The sequence below is a fragment of the Pteropus alecto genome, unplaced genomic scaffold (genome assembly GCF_000325575.1).
Source record: "Pteropus alecto unplaced genomic scaffold, ASM32557v1 scaffold3, whole genome shotgun sequence".
Taxonomy (NCBI): domain Eukaryota; kingdom Metazoa; phylum Chordata; class Mammalia; order Chiroptera; family Pteropodidae; genus Pteropus; species Pteropus alecto.
This window is the reverse complement of record NW_006442484.1, coordinates 49614004-49627767: the sequence shown is the minus strand read 5'-3', so window position 1 is coordinate 49627767 and position 13764 is coordinate 49614004. Positions and strand designations below refer to the sequence as shown.

Below are 13764 nucleotides of genomic sequence, written 5' to 3'. Positions count from 1 at the left end.
TCTGAGATAGAACCAATAAATGTTTAAACATGCCTTCCAGGTGATTCTTAGTCTGACTCAAGGGCACCAGCTTCTGGTCTCATGAATCCTGTGTGCTGGGTTGTAGGTCTTGCTATAGACATACAGGTGAAGGAGATTAAGTTCCTCTATACCAGCAGCATGGAGATCACCTGGAGCTTCTTAGAAATGCAGAATCTCCTCCCCCAGCCCTACAGAATCACGGCCTGCATTTTAGTTAAAAATGGATCTCCTGTTTCCAGGAGGAACTCCCTTAAACAAACAGCGTCTGCCCCTCCTGCCTGTCCCCTAGAATGTTCTGGTTTTTTGTGTTTTTTTTTTCACTCTCTTATCAGTCTCTCCCCAACCACTTGCTTCAGTCAGCTGGGCTTGGAAGTGATTTTTCTGAGTTAATGAGCTTTAGTGTATAGTCACTGAATAAACTCAAGTGTTACTGATATCTGTAATATCAGTATTAAAAAGAAAAGATGTCTGGAGATGCCTTTAAGCCAGAGAATGAATCTCTAATGGTGGGATTCTAGATACAGCAAACAACTATCATAAAGGTTTTATGGGAGCTGTAGTTTTTGATATGCTATGAATCAGACATGAGGTAAGCTGAGCTGGTCTTGGTCTTCCACCTGTGCTCTTTTCCTTTACATTCAACAATTGATTGAACAGAGTTCACCTCCAAATGGGAGTCTGATCACACCTCAACTAACTTATCACCTAATTTGTTTCAACTCTAACTCCAGATCACCGTGAGTCCAGTATTCAAAATGTTTAAGGCTAGTAACATTTTAGTGGCTCCAGGAGTCTAAGAATTAAACTGAGTATACACCTGTGGGTGGCGGTGATTTTGAAGGTCTAATATGCACCAGGACTTTGCAGCACCCTTAAAAGTCCTGAAGTTGCACATTCTTGCCTCTATCCACCCACTCTGACAAATCTAAAAATCCAAGTTTCCAAATCATGATTATAGGATGGAGATAGTACAAAGAAAACATGGTTCATAAAAAGTTTTATAGTTAATTTTGACACACATGCCCAACTTTTCCAGCCGTTAATCCCCGATCAGTTCTGTAGATTATTGTCCATGAATTTTTTAATATATAATTCAATGGTAGCTACATCACTTTTTCTTGAAATGAGACATACCATAAAAGTACAGGTTTTCTTTCACATATGTGAAATGTTATTTTACACCTCAATTTGATTCATGCATGTTTTAATATATGTTTTGAGTTGAAATATAGGTCCGAGCATGCAAAGTCAATAGCTATTATAATTTTAAATTTAAAAAATCTCTTTAACTTTACTGGTAATTCTTTTAATCTTGCACCATTTAAAAGAAAATACAAATTGAAGAAAGCTACATTTACTAAACACTTCATTGATATTTACTTAATATTGACAATGCACTAAATACTACAGCAAACAGTCTACTGGGATTTGGGCGATCATTTATTTTCATTTAAAATTCACAGTAATGTTTGAAAGTATGACCCTGTACTTCTGCCACTTTAACCTTGATTTCTATGATTTAACTGAAACATTTGAAGTAAACAAACCAAACCGAATCTTCTCAAATTTCGATAGTTAATGTACTTTATTGATACAAAAAACAAGCCTTTCTAAAGTTGGATTGTGGCAAATTTTTTACAACATGAACCATAAAGGAGAAACCATTTTTTCTTTTTATTTATTATAAAAACAATACTACCACATAATGGGGAAATTTAAATTTACCATAATCCCGCCACCTAAAATCTTTTCTGTGTATTCTTTACATTTATATACACAAACATAATTTTTACATAGTTGTAACCTGTGTATTTACACAAATTTGGAAAAATCACTATTTAAATCCTTATATTCAGGATTATACGTAGTCTCCTCTTTAAGGAAATTATACAGTGTAAAACCTATAATATACAATATGCTCCATAAATCCCCAAAATACAGTAGCTTCAACCTTCCAAACCAAATTACAACTGGCTTTCTTTCCTTCTATACTTGAGTACATGAACTAAGGTGAGGTTCACATTAGTCTGAATTCACCATCTTTAATATAGTATACGTAAATATAAATTTATCATCTTGGTTGTTTAGCAGACTCTTTGTATAATCTTTATAAAATCTTAAAATTCCATCTTAAACATTACCATACTAAATTGATAATCTCAATCATGCTTAATCATTCCACTCTTCTTGAGCTTCTTTTATACATATGGTAGTTGATACAAATGGCAGATGAAAGAAATCTGCATTTAAATACACCAAAGGAGAAGCAGGAGTGTTTACGTAGAGTAGGCTGCAGAAACGCCAGCCTGGGTCCATCAGATGTTGACTGGCGATCTTGGGCCATTTGTCCCCTTGCACTTCAGGTTACTCTGCTGTAACATGTAAAATGAATATTTGCATTCTCTCTCTTTGGGGATATCATAGCAAAAAAAAAAACAGAACACAAGTAGAGCATTTTGAAATCCTTAAATGAATAGTACTGGATTTTTTAAATAAAAGATTTCGCTTTTATTAATATTCATTATGACAAATATTACTAACTTGTATACTAAAACTTCTCTATCACTCTGGTTAAAAATCATGAGAGTTCACCTCTCCAATGTTTCAAGCATGGGTGTGGGGAGCATGCTTAACCGGCTTCACTTAGTGACACACTGACATCTAGTGGACATTTATGGTGCTCTACGGGATACCATACACCCCAAATAAACTCCACGTTTCTGGTGGGGCACAGGGAAACAAAAGCACTTCACGGTCTTTATGCAAAGCATCAAGAAAAAAATACAAACAAATTTAAAAAGCAAGGCACACTTACTGTATATTTAAGTTTTTGCTTGTTCAATTATAAACAATGACCAATTTTCAACATTTAATCCAAAGTTATGAGATGATGCAGGTAGGGTTGGCAAACAGCTATTTAGTGTTGTAGCTGTGAAATATCTCACAATAACCTCCCTGATTCAGCATTTAAAGGAGCAAGAATGTAACTATGTGCTCTCCTACTCTTCTTTCTACAGTGAATGATAGCAAGGGTGGGAGAAAGCTTGAGAAGGAAGGAGAAATAAGAGAAGGAAAATGTGGGGAAAGTGAGTTTTCTCACTTTATATCTCTTGAATTAATTTACCTCTTTGTGGTTAGAATTTTATTAAATCCACAGGGAAACTTCGTTTAAGCAAATGTATGTGTAAGCTTTTTGGCATTTCACTAAGCATTTATCTAATTGCTCATTTAATACATTTGCTTTGGAATAAAAATATAAAATGAAATGTTTCTATTACTCTGAGCTTTCACAAATGTAAACTGTAGCTGTTTCCTCTATCTCTGCCTAAGGCTGCAAGAAATAAATGTCAAGTGGCCTTGGGAGGTAGTCCATCTGACACCCGCCCCTGTGTTCAAATTAGGATTAACAAATATTCATTGGAAGACTGTCACGATCACATTATATCTGCTGCAGTACAAATTAAATTTAAATGTTGTCTCCTCCCCTTTAGTAAAAATGGAAAGGACTGCGTGATCCCCACCACCCCACTTCCTTGTTTTCTACCGAGATTCCACCACTGGAAGGGGCTTCTTGTACACTACCGTTTAATGGCTTTGTTATTCCAATGAACATGCAAGGCTGTAGAGGAGGAATTCTGGAAGCTGGAATAAAGAATTTTTTTATACTGCTCTGCTTAGTCTCTGGTTCTGGCAGACCCTTCCAACACACCTTTTCTGGGAAGAAAAAAAAAAAGAAAAAAAAAAGAAATAAAGAAAGTGAAAACATTTTTACTGTAGGTCTAGAGGAAACAGGGAACTAAAAAGAAACCTCAAGGATTAGGAAATGTGTAATTTTTTTTTTTTAAAGAATGTGCATGAGTTTGTTCCTACCACACCCAGAATATTTCTAAATTCTTTTAACTCCTTCACTCTTTCATTTATGTCTGGGAATCAGAAGAATCAGCTAGAAATGATTAGAACAGGCCAGCTCTTGAGTGTAAAATCATGGAAGAATATATGGCAGCTATATTGCTTAATTAATTTAAACATCCTTATGTATCTATCCATTATTGGTGATGTTAAATTAAAAAAATATATATACTCACTTATGTCCTTGTTGGCAATTAATTAACTTCAATCTTCAGAGCCCAGAGACAAAAACAAACAGAAAAACAAAAAAAGATGCGACACAACCTATTAGCACAAGCAAAAACAATATTCAAATAGTGAAGCTTCATGCTAAACTCAAACATGTAATTATCCAGACAATTTGCAATTGTGTTTTACTGCTTTAAAAAGTCTTTCCAGACACTTTCCACTGTCCAGTGTTTTACCACTAAATAATTTTGTTTCCTGTCACATTTCTTCAGTGTTCTTGTTTTTTGTTCACTTATATAATGGAGAAAATTAGGCCCAGAGAAATAAAAAATATATGTTCCTACTTACAAACAAGACCATAAATGAGAAATTTGAAAGCTTACTCTATTACAGGCTGGTGGTTAATTAAACTATGTTGGCTCTAGAGTTCAGTATCCTGAAGACCCAGAAGTCAGAATTGAATTATTATTGAAGTGTTTTACTCACAAAGAAACTATTGTGATAAATCTATAACCTCTAATTACTCTAAGTGATAGATAATACAACTAAAATCTAAATGTTGTGACCTCCATATTCATTTCTTCAAGAGAAAGTGTCAAAATGTCAGGATTCATTTGGTCCTTGGTAACTAGTTTTCATATGTGTGCAATATGTATTTTATTTGATCATGTTCTAAGATATGATTTTAAAGATTCCTGATCAGGATTCCAACTTTGGAGCCAAGGTTACTATCCCTACTGTGTTTAACAGACTCCAGTGATTTCCAGAGAAGCCTTCAGTCATTTAGGTGTGTATGTGTCCTCCTAAATCACTCTTCGGGTGCCATTCTCCCAGGGTATGCCACTATGTAGTAGACAAGAACTGAGTCTTCCAGACATGCTAAAAGTTGTAGATGCTGAAGAGGTGACTGTTAAGAGATCAGTCCTTGGATATGTTATATGATATGAATCTAGGGATGTGGTCAGCGCACCTCTGCACGATATATTTAATATCAGAAAAGAAATTTACAGTAACATTATAGAATCAATACTAACAGTCCCACCACCAGAATCCACCAGCTTTTGTCATCTCGGCTTCCTTGGAAATATGTAGAGAAAAGAGAGACAAGTCTGACTTACAGAATCTGAGAAAACTTTTTATTGATCTCTTTATACTTCCAGCATTATGAGAACAGGCAATACAATATTTTTAACCCAAGCTCAGATGTGTAAACCTTTTCCCAAAGCTTAAATGGGCCAGGCATTTTCTCCACATTACAGTACCCTCTCTTAAATCAACAATCATCCTCCTCCATCAACATAATCCACAACCGAGTACAGAACGCGGGTGTTTTTGCTGTTCCTCTTCAGAGGTCCCCCTGGAGTGTTTTTGTCTTGTGGGACTTGGCATCCTATAATACTTAACACCTAGTGTTCCCCAAATGAAAACCACAGAGTTACATAAATCCTACTTTGAAAATACATGAGGAGAAAAAAATACATTTCTGGCTAATCACTCAGAAGGCTCTAATGAGCTGTTAAGTCAAAAGGAATACAAAACACAATTTCTAAATTTAAGTAACAAAACATAGGGCTTTGGAGATGCTATTTGTTGCAATCTTCCAGTCTGGCCTTAAATAAGAAAATTCTGTCTTAGCAAGGTACCTTAAAAGAGATGTTAACCAGGGGAATAAAATGAAACCAAGAAGTGATGACCAACACGAGATTTAAAAGCCTCTGCCCCATTTAAAGTCACTTCAAAAACATTTGAAAAACCTCCCCTTTTTGATCTTAACTCACATTGGTCTAGCTAACAGGTAACTTTAAACCTGAAAAGTTTTGTGCCCATGTTTAAATATGCCCAAATACTTGTTAATCTTATTATAAACATATCACTATAATGAAAATAAAAACAAATAGTGTCATATGCCAAAATGAAAAACAGTGCTTATCCACTGATTATGTACTTGCCTGTTCTGTCATTTTATAAAGGCGCTCACATATAGTTAATATGTAAGCTAAAACACTTCCAAATATTCAAATCCAGCCAAAAAATATATATATACGAAGTTGCCCACTCATCACTGAATTATTCTGGACTGAACAGAAGGCTCGATTTCAGCACTGCCAAATGCTCTTAGGCACAGAAGCAACACACCATCTGTCTTGAAGCACCAAGTATATCAATTCAGATGGAAAATACTGGTGTGCTTAGCAAAGTATCTCAAGCAATTCACTTTCTGATGCTTGAAACTTAACATGGCCACTAGGTTAGATGTATCAATACTTCAAACTGCTAGTAGTAACAAAAATTATAAAAATGTCAGAGCATGATAGAGTTGTAGTCATACCAGCAGAAAACCATGAAGAGGAATCGGAGGATTAAAGAAGTGTTCTCAGTGAGTCACTATTGCTACTTCTCTGAGAAAATATTTTTAAGTGAAAGATGGAACTGCTGCCATTGGCAAGAGTGACTCTGGTATTTCACAACAAAACAAGTGCCTCTGAAGCTGCTACTGAAATAGATGCTGCTTCATCATGGAAGTACACTGATGTCATGACAGAAAGCTAGGCTTCTAAAGAGTCTGGACTTTATTCTGTAAACAGTGGGCAACCACTCAAGTCTTATGAGCAGGGAGTGTCCCCGATAAAGAGCTTATTATGGGAGGATTAATGTGATAGCTGTGTGAAGAATAGATGGGAATCTTCTGTGTGGACAAGAAGGTACCTTAAAGGGCCCCTGTAGATCACAGATAACCAAGGGCCTGACTAAGGCTAGGCTGGAAAGGAGAGAACAGAATCAAAACATGATGTCCTTCAGAAATAAGGGGAAAAGTCAGCAACTATCAGCCTGTGTGTATGTGAAATATGCTAAAGAGTATTATGATTAACTTAAGAAGAGCCAAACCCTATTTCTTTAAGTTCAGACAAGTATAGTTGGGTTTTAATGTGCCATAATCACAGCAAAGGAATTGTTCAGCAAGGCTCAATCAGGAAAAAGTTAACCTCCAAATATTTAATTCCTAGCTCTCTAAGCAAAATTAAGTGGTTGTGCCAATTACGACTCGGGCCTCTGACTCTGACTAGATTTTTAGAGGAAATAAGCTAAGATATGCCTCATTTCTTGGGGAGCAGGAAGTCAAGACAGTGGCAGGGAAATGGAAGCACAACATAAGGTATGAGCCCTGGCCATAAGCTCACTGCTCCATAGGTGGTTCTCTGCAAATGAAACCTGCTCTTCAAATTCTCTACTTCCCGAGTAAAGGTATGGCCTGGAGGAACAGAAGGCCTGGAACTGGGAGTACCTTACCATGCGACTAGGGGGAGAAGTCAGGGTAATGGGAGTTGGTATCACTATCCTTCTCTGACCACTACATCCACAAAGACCTGGGGTGAAGAACGCTCCATTTTCTAGAATCAACTGAATAGGCAAGAAAGGATTTTTGAGAAGCCATTTTCCTCTACTAAACTGAGAGAAGTCACCTGCCACATCATCTACTATGGTGTTTCTGAAGCTCTCTGTAAGTCGTCTCTTTTTCCAATTACACTATGATGAGCTTTTGGGGAAATGTCATTTTCTTCTGTTTCCAGAATTTAAAACAGAAATAGCTTTCAATAAATAAATTCCTCTAGTTAAGTTTGGTATCAATGTAGATTCTTCAATGGCATAAGGAAAATCACTTGAAGAAAATATTAAGGTGCGTTTAAACCAACTAACTGATGCCCCCATCCTCACTTTTAGCCAATAACCACTTCCTATTTCATGGAGTAGAAGCAACAAGAGAGCTTTGCACTACATCTACCCTCCAGCCTGGACTTATCCCTTTGTCCTCTGTTGTTTTTCTGTTAACCACGCATGATGGGGTGAGATGTCTGAGGCCGACCACTTCACTTGTGAGTTAGATACTATCCCCTCCAGCCCACCAAGTACAATTCAAGAATCTGGTGAAGGCAATATGGCTTTAAGTGCTGGTGCTGGACACTATGTTTCCGAGTCCCTAGTCAAATCAGGAAGAGACAAATGTCCAAATAAAGTGCAGAGCTTTGAAAACACCCTCAATATATGGTATAGCAGATGATCTTCTGCAAGACATTGCCTCTCTGCCCTACATCATCCATTTTCCCTATTTCATCTTTCCCATCAACATACAAGTACACTGTAATTTTTTCCATCTTAAAGAAAAAATATCCAACTCCAATTACTCCCCATTTTTCTACTTTATTGCAAATGAGAATCTCCAATTTCTTTCCTTCCATTATCTTTGGTACCTACTCTAATCAAGCTTTTGACCTCACTGCTCCAACGAAACTGCTTGTAAAAGTCACCAATTATACCACCCATCAGTTGCTAAATAAAATGGACACTTGAGTCCTCTTCTTATTTGACTCATCAGCAGCATATGATGTAGTAGGTCATTTCCACCTCCTTGAAATTCACTTCCTTTCCCAGTCCCCATACTTTTCTGGGGTTTTCCTTTTACTTCTTTGCTTCTTCCTGGGTTCCTTTGCTGATTCCTCATCTCAGCTTCTTAATGTTGGAGTGCCGGCTTTCTTCTCTAGCTGCACTTATTTCTTTGATTTCATACTTTTTAGAAAACAAAGAAACAATAACCACCAAAAAAAAAAAAATGCCTACAACACCTGGTATCAGTTTCATGGTTGTAAATTATCACCTGTACGCTCATGAGTCCCAAATGTACACACTGGCCCAGAACGAACTCCTAAATTCCAGTTTTGCATATCTACTGCCCTGACATCTCTATTTGGATGTTTTACAGGCATTTGAAACTTAGCCTGTAGAAAATGAAGCTCTTAAACTTTTCCCAATCCTGCCCCACCCCAAGATTCTTCATCTTAGTTAATTCTAACTCCAGCATACTAGTTTGCTCAGATGCCAAATTTTTATTCCTTTTTCAGATGACATAGTCAAATCTATTAGTTTAAACCTTGCTAGCTCTACCTTGAACTAGAATCTGATCCCCTTTACTACCTACACCAATGCCACCCAAGTTGAAGCCATCAGTATCTCTTACCCTGCTGCTCCCTCTCTCCTTCTCCTTCATCTTTTCCCTAACAGTAATCAGAGATTCTAATAAAACATTGTCATATCCTATCGCTCGGGCTAAAAAGCCCTCCAATGGCTTCCCATCTTATTTAGCATACTATCAAACTGCTTACAACGAAATATGATGAACTGTAAGACCATATGTGATCTGTCCAGCTGTCATTTTCTTGCGCCTGCTTCCCACTCCTCTCCTAGTTGCTCGTTCTGGTCCACTTCCTCTGGGGCCTTGCTGTTTTTTACATGCATCGGGCATGCTCTTACTGCAGGGTCTTTTCACTTGCTATTCCCTCTGCCTGGAATAGTCTTCCCCTATGTGGCTAATCCCTCACCATCTTCAGCTCCTGACTCATCTTTTTACTGACATCTTCTCTATCTTTTTATAACTGTACTGCAACCTCCTCTTTCTCCCACCCAGCACACACTCCCTATTTCCCTGCCTCACTTTAGTTTTCTCTATAGTACTTAACATGTATATAATTTACTACACTCTTTTCTTTTTTCAACTTTTGTCTCCCTGCTCCGAAAAGTAAATGCCATAGTCAGGGATTTTGTGTGCTTTGTTCACTGCTAATTCTAAACCTAAAAATATTTGCTAGAGTATACAACTAATGACTTGACTGAGTGAAATGAATGGAATCCCTGATTTCTAGGGGCTCATGATCAAGTTAAGGGAGATGACATAAAACACAAATAAAACCGTCATTAAAAAAACTATAGAATAAATATTGTCTCACAGGTATATTTAAAATTACCTTTTACCATCTGGGAGTTGTGAGGCCAAGGGAAGAATTTAGCAGAGGGCTAAAGTGCTCCTAAAAATGATAAAGGAATCAGGTTAAGGGGTGTCAGTGATACTCTTATAAATTTATTCACTCATTCCCTTCTGTTCTTCATAATTATTCTTCATAACTTCGTACATGAAATTGTGACATGCTCATGTAAAGACTATTATAAGCCCCCCAAATTTCAGACACTGGGATATCTTTAAGTTTCCTTACACACTTGACTCCATAATTGTAAGTACTTCTCTTGGTGCCCAACACCTCTCAGTAACCTGTTTCTCCACAGGTTTGCCTTCCCCACTCTCAGTCTGAAGTGGGCCTGGGTCAGTAAGCAGCCAGCACACCTGAGTTTGCTCAGCTGACTTATGAAATACTCATGCTACAATAATTGAGAAGTTGTTTGAATTACACTCCTGGAGTTAGGGAGCCTTTACCCAGTCATCTTTCAATTTTACATACTGGTGCAGGAAAACATGGGGCAATAAAGAGTGACCTGTTTGAGTCTTTATCCTATTCTATTTCCCTTTCTCACAGAAGCTAGAAATGAAAAAGAAAAAAAAATTAAGAGACGTGGATAATACCTCAATAATCAACTTTCAATACTCCTCCATATTACTTTATTCTGGTTCTTTTACTCTAAATTTACTTCTCTTAATTTTTTTCAAAGGCCATCACTTTTTATTTTCTCCATTAGATTTCCCTAAAAGAATATGGTAAAAACAGATACATGCATTCTCTTTAACAGCGAAAGGGAATAGGAGAAATATATCAATTAAGGAGATAGTAATAACAATGGGAAATTATGTAAATTTTGTAGAACAGAAAGTATTTTGGTTTATTTATGGACTCTGAAAATTACCAAATCATTCTCCATTTTAAACAAGGAAACATTAAAGATAGGAATAACCCTCTGCTACTTCTCATATTTCAAGTTAACAGGAATCAATCCAGCACCTACAACATATAAAGCACTGAATCAGTATGATGGGGAATTAAGACATGACTGATATGCTTCACATGGTCTCTGAATAACCTTATGGAGAAGACTTATATCCATGATACAATATTCATCATCCAGCAAGCACATGCGTTAGATACTGGGCTGAGATAGAGACAAGGAGTACATTTATTATCCTCCAAAAGGTCACTGTCCAGAAATATGTATAAGGTGTTAAACTGAATATAATAAAATGCCAAAATGAATGTTAAAAACACTGGGTAGTAAGAACAGTATGACTGAGAGAAATTATTTTAAAAGCATCAAATAGTATTATGTTTAATGTCATATAGATTGGGAAAAACTTAGCAAATCATTACACTAATATTTTCATAGTTAAATCAGCAGGGACATCTGTTCAATTTCTCATTCAACAGAAAATGGATACACATTAGCAAAGATGTGTCCTCCTCTGTTAAGAAGAGGGAAAAAATCTATCTGGACAAGAAATTAAAAACAACTTAAAGATGTGACAGTGTATTCATCTCTGTATGCATCACAGTGCCTTCTGCCATCTGGGAATTGTGAGGCCAAGAGAAGAATTTAGCAGAGGATGAAAGTGCTCCTAAAAATGATAAAGGAATCAGGTTAAGGGGTGCCAGTGATACCCTACACTGGGATTTATTCCCTCACTCTCTTGTGCTCCTCAAAAATACCGTTCATAATTTTGTAGATGAAATTGTGAAATTCTCATGTAAAGGACCTTCAATTAACAAGTACTTATAATCTGTAAAATAAACTCTTAGTTAAGGAGTTAAATAGCATAACGCCCTCCTCCACACACCCTCTCTAAAAGAAAAAAAAAGAAAAAGAAAACAGGATTCTTACTGAGGAAGGAACTTGGCTTGTTGCTGGTACTTGGAAATACGCACATGCTTGAATTCCTTTTATTATTTCTGATATTTGTGCAGACAGTGCCACAGAGAAACAGAATGAGAGACTAACGGTACAAAAGTAAAATGAAAAGGTTTCATCAGAGGAGCTGGAATTGATTGGAGGATTTGGGGGGAAAAAACTGCTACTAATGCTTTGTGTTGGGTAGACTTGCATAATTGGGACTTCAGCTCTACTGGGTTTCAACAAGGTAACCAACCTATAAATACGAAAGATTTAAAGAATCTTCTCTAAATACGCTCATCGGTAATATCTACATTTGCTGAACAACTCCTTTGCTATGCCATAGTTTCTGAATGCACCCAGGGCTAACACCCAGAGCTCTGTTGCCTAATCAAAGTCAAATCACTCTTTTTCATATATAATTAAATTAATGAAAAATACTACTGCTAAAGGATGTTTATATTATCCCTGTACCTGAATGTGGGTAATCTATTACTTTTTTTTTTAATTTTCAAACTTAGCTTCTATGTTTGGTCTTACTAATACATAAGATATTATCATTTAAATATGTCATTTAAATATCACCTTGGGCTTCTAGTCACTTGAGCTACTGGGACCCCAAGAAGTTGCGAACACAGCAGGTGCCACACTAAAACAACAGAGATACTGCTGGAAATCCAGGATATTCCCTTCAGAGAAGTACTTATGAGTTTAACAGAGAGTCTGGGAGAAAAAGAGTAAAGTGAGACTGGGTTTGATAATATACAACCACTCTAGAGGATCACTCATCTCTAATTAACAAGGTTGATTCTGAGTAACAGGGTTTAATACTACCCATCACTGTTGGCAAAGCAGTTTATAAATCGGTCCCCAAAATTTACTTTATAACCACTTTGAAAGGACTATCAGTCCACTGTGTAGTAACATTCTATTATACAATAGAGAGATACACAGTTAAATAACTGAAGAACTTTACTCCCCAAAAGTTGACAAACTAGTTACAAAAAATTGCTGTTTCAAATAATGCCTATCTACTAAAATGTAGTTATAAATTATTTTTATTATTTGGGTATTACTTGAAAAAACTTTAGACAAAAAACAATAGATTTATATATTCTATTTATCTAAAATAAGGAAGACTAACAGACATATAAGTGGATAATGTAATTACTGTAGAATCATCTCAGCCCCTTAAAATAATTTGGAATGGTTTTATAAAATTAATGTTTCCTATCATGCCATAATTCTGTCCAAAGATACACTATAAATGTTAACTGAAAATGTGTTAATGTACTGCATTAGCATGACTACAATGCAGGTTAATATCTGAAGTCAGAGGGCTGAAATTGACTTAAATTTTATAAGTCATTCTTGTATTGTTTAAAGAACACACCTGGACAAGTTAATGGGCTGAGTTCAAGTACACAACATCTCAAAGTTCTTATTAGAAACAGCAGCATATACATGGGTCAATTCAAACTGTGTGTCTACAGAATTTTATCCCTGTGATTACTTAAGATTTCCTGGATTTAAAGAAAAAAAAAAAAGCAATGTCTCGATAACTAATGCATTTTGTCATTTTGGAAAAAAGCAGTCATCAAATACTTTAGATTTTCTAATGTAGTTATGTGATGTGTGGTTAAATAAATTTAAAATAACATTTTTTTCCAAATTAAAAAAAAGGGAAATCATTGATGTTAAAAGTATTCTTTTGACAAATCTCTAAGGCAGAAGATAAACATATCTCATATTCACTGGAAACTATCAACAAAACTTTATAAGGTTTGATTTAAGACTTTAAAATAGACTATTAAAATAAGGATTTACTAAAATACAAAACCGTACCTTCTATTACTGAATAATTTTCAGAAGTTATCAATTAATCATGTATATCTGCTTTCCTATATATATATATATTCAATATTACCTAAACTCAGCCTAGTGGTAAAGATCGGAGGATTGTACCTCCACATCATATTAGCTGTGTAATTTGGGACAAGTTATTTA

At 36.0% G+C, this 13764-nt stretch overlaps 1 long non-coding RNA gene across 1 annotated transcript; it reads right to left on the bottom strand.

Moving 5' to 3' along the window:
- Positions 1-1587: 1587 nt before the first annotated feature.
- LOC107196361 lies at positions 1588-11804 on the bottom strand. Its single transcript, XR_003042918.1, has 5 exons — positions 11793-11804; positions 9894-9953; positions 4107-4139; positions 3604-3735; positions 1588-2393 (listed from the first exon to the last, which is right to left on the bottom strand). It is a non-coding gene; the product is annotated as an uncharacterized LOC107196361 (long non-coding RNA).
- Between the last annotated feature and the right edge of the window lie 1960 nt (positions 11805-13764).